Source organism: Elephantulus edwardii, unplaced genomic scaffold (assembly GCF_000299155.1).
Source record: "Elephantulus edwardii isolate Elephantulus edwardi_28Jun2011 unplaced genomic scaffold, EleEdw1.0 scaffold00160, whole genome shotgun sequence".
In the NCBI taxonomy this organism is placed as follows: domain Eukaryota; kingdom Metazoa; phylum Chordata; class Mammalia; order Macroscelidea; family Macroscelididae; genus Elephantulus; species Elephantulus edwardii.
In genome coordinates this window covers 1,312,316-1,315,549 of record NW_006399910.1, presented here as the reverse complement: position 1 = coordinate 1,315,549, position 3,234 = coordinate 1,312,316, and positions in this window count along the sequence as shown.

Below are 3,234 nucleotides of genomic sequence, written 5' to 3'. Positions count from 1 at the left end.
ACAAGAACAAACTGGGAGGAGGGTAGAGAGAATAGTGCAACAATGAATGAGTGGAAGCCCAAAATCTCTGTAAATGTTTATGAAAATTAATAAAATATAAAAAAAAAGATGCCTTTGACAATCCATTTCCTTCCTCTTGATCCCTTGCCCTTGATAGAAGTGCCGTACTCTGATATCTAAGGCACTTTCTAGTTCTAGAATTATTCTCTGAAATGTAAGCCATGACCAAAGTTTATGAGTCTTTCCATTCACTCCTTGGCAAATCCTCCCACACTATAGATGAGGTTACATTGCAACATGCCAGACAAGTCAACTCCTCAATCTTCATCCTTCCAACTGTAAAAATCCTCGATCCTTAACCATTCTTATTACATCCTTATTCTCTTTTGTCAAAGGATGTCAGTAATTTCATTTTAAGTGTGTGTCTTGGAGTCATTGTGAAATAGTGATAAATCAATTATACAAGTAAGAGTGAGAGGAGAAGTTAAGCTACTGATTGCACTGATATTCTTAACTGTTCATTATCTAGCTCTCATAAATAAGACATTTGGATATTTAACCTTCACCATTCTGTTTTGTTGCCTCTCTCCCAGAGTCTGGCACCACTTACAGATTGTGTTAACTGCCATCAAGTCATACTGGTTATGACTATGGATTTTTAGTGCCTTCCAACCCAGAATAACTGTGAGCACTATTCTATTGTGATCCTTAGAGATTTAACTGACTGGTGCATAAGAAGATAATCAGGCCTTCCTAGTCTGCACTAATCTGGAGGCTCCCCTGTAATCTGTCCCCAAGGCTGACGTTGACAGTGTGCATAATACTTGCGGCACATCTTCCACATTGTAGGAACACAAAAGCCACCACAATATGACAAACAAACAGGTGGATGTCTCATCTGATGACAGAGTCCTATGGGAGAAAGCAGGCAGTATATACCTAATATAGAAGATGGATGAGGGCGGAGTAGCACTGAAAAAAGGTCAGAGCCAGGCAAGCAAGGTCAATTATCAAAGGAATTATTGAAGTGAGGAAAGCTTCATTTGGGGCATCAGAAAGAAAGAATCTGAGAAAAAGATTGGAGAACTACAGTGAAGAGAACCAGTAACTATAAGATCCAACAGGCAAGTAAGAACGTGGTTGTGTGGACCAAAAGTAAATGCCGACTAAACTTTGAAATGTCAAAAATGGCCTGCAGTGTGGATAGGTCACATTCAATTAAGGGACCCAAATGGAACTGACATAAATTATGGGCAGTTTGCCACAAAAACTACAAAAAAGGAATGTTTTTTCATTCATTCTTTAAAATCTTTATTAAATAAAAGGAGGCTTTGGTCCTGTGGCTGTGATTTATTGCACTAAGAGAAGCTGGAACAACCAAGCGACACATTTTCTTTCACTCCCAGCAAGTAATTAGCTTCTGTGTTGCTAACGGGCCTGTCAGCAGCTCTGTCAGTGAGAAAGAAAACCCAGCTACTTAGAAATGGTAGCCATTTTTCTCACTCACTTTTTCCCTGGTCTTTGCAAATATAACACTTTTTTACTAAGAAAGCCAGGCAAGAGAGGAGTGGTTGTGACAACATGGCTCACGCCACACACTCTGAGATGGTAGGTTGGAAAAAAAAAAAGAAAGGACACATTCCTACCTATGGAAAACTCCGTAATAATGACCCATAATATGGGTCAGCTCTGGAGAAAGATATCATGCTTGATAAAGTAGAAGGCTATCGAGAAATAAGAAGACTCTCAACAAGATGGATTGACACAGTGTCAGCAGCAATGGGCTCAAATAGAGTGGTGGTTATGAGGATGGTACAAAAATGGGCAAGATTTTTCTCTGAAAACATATGAGGTCACTGTAGGCCAAAATAAACTTGACCAGATCTAACAACAACAAGTATATTTTTACAAATTCTCTGTTAATACTTGCAACTACTTTAGGAATAGAAATACCATTTGATCCATCAAACTCTCTCTCTCTCTCTCTCTCTCATTGGTGTTCAGTAGGAACCTACGTATAGTTGATGCTTCAGTGTGTTTTCAAGGGTATAAACTGCATAGGAAGAGATTGTCCATCATTCTTCTGTGGAGCCTCTGGTAGATTTGAACTTCCAAATAAGTACAGCTTTTGAATTAGGAGAAAAACTTTTTATGCACTACATAACTAGACCTCCATAGCAATCTGAGTATTAGATATATAAGAAATAAGATCTGCAACAAAAACCAACATGCATACACTCATTCTCATTTCAGTATTTTCAATGATCAGCAACAAAAATCAATATACATACACCCATGCTCATTTTAGTATTATTTTCAATAGGAAAGAGTTATAAACAAATCAAGTGTCCACCACTGAACAAATGGCTGAAGAAATTATGGTACATTCATGCAATGGAGTATTATATTTTACTGAAGAACTATCAAGAATTCATTAAGTTAAAAAAATCATCAAATACTACAGAACATGGATGAAATTATGTTGAGTGACATAAGTCACAAAAATTTGAGTCATAAAAGACAATTATGCTAGAAAACCATTTATTATAGAAAGAAAAGTTTATATACAGAATCAGTATTGGAATGATAAGAGGAGTGGGAAGTGAGAGGGAAAGTAAACAGGTAAATCAGGTGAAGGGAGTGACAATACACAATAAGGGACTGGTTAGACATTGTAATAAATTAATGTGCTTATTTGATGCCAATTAATATTCTAAAACAAAATGCCTATAAATGATTGTAGGAAAACCAACATGACTTATAAACTTTCCCTGAAGTAAAAAAGAAAAACCTTGCAACTATCTTGAAAATTAAAGCCCAGTTTTCAAAGGAAAAAATATATGAATATACAGAAATTAAGTCATTTGCCATGACAGACACATATTATATATTCAGTATTACAACCCCATCTCTGAAGCTCATCATTGTTCTGAGGTGCAGGCCTTAACATGTGCAAGGGTTTCATGGCATCTGACACGAGGCCTGGGATAAAACACGTTTTCATAAATGTTGCCTCTCTAAAACAACTATGAGATATCCTCTCACCCCAGTCAAAATAGCAAAATTGAACAGAACAGCAAGTAATAATGGGTGGCGAGGTTGTGGAGAAACTGGAACCCTTATTCACTGTTGGTGGGAGAGTAAAATGGTGCAACCCCTGTGGAAAGCAGTATGGCGCTTTCTCAAAAAAGTTGCAAATAGAGATACCATTTGACCCAGCAATACCATTACTGG